Source organism: Limulus polyphemus, unplaced genomic scaffold (assembly GCF_000517525.1).
Source record: "Limulus polyphemus unplaced genomic scaffold, Limulus_polyphemus-2.1.2 Scaffold171, whole genome shotgun sequence".
Classification (NCBI taxonomy): Eukaryota; Metazoa; Arthropoda; class Merostomata; order Xiphosura; family Limulidae; genus Limulus; species Limulus polyphemus.
In genome coordinates this window covers 553,783-554,246 of record NW_013665781.1, presented here as the reverse complement: position 1 = coordinate 554,246, position 464 = coordinate 553,783, and positions in this window count along the sequence as shown.

The window sequence follows — 464 nt, the reverse complement described above, 5'->3', positions numbered from 1 at the left end:
TACCCATTCAAGCCGTTTCCAACCATTATAAGCCTCATGATATATTTTCTTTGCTTAAGCCAGAGCCGTAACAATGCTTGATGGCGCCCTGTGCAACATATAAATTCGGCGACCTGAAGCCCCCCCCCCCACACACACACATACAAAAAAGTCTTTTTAGTCTAAAGTTACAATATATTATATAAACTATCATAATCATTAAAGATTATAATTTTGAAAAATATATCGTGCATAAGTTTGAGTTTTCAATATAACCAGCCTCTGAATGATTAGTAAACAAGCTGAAGTTACACATGCATGACTTCCAGGCAGTCGACTGTTTGCAAGCACACTTTCAACAGGCAACAAAGAACTGTTCGTTCCATCTGGAAGGGCTGTCTTGATGTAGGCAAGCAGCTATTAGTTTGCTTTGGCCCAGCATGAGCAGGTGGTTAGGGCGCTTGATTCGCAATATGGGGGTCGTG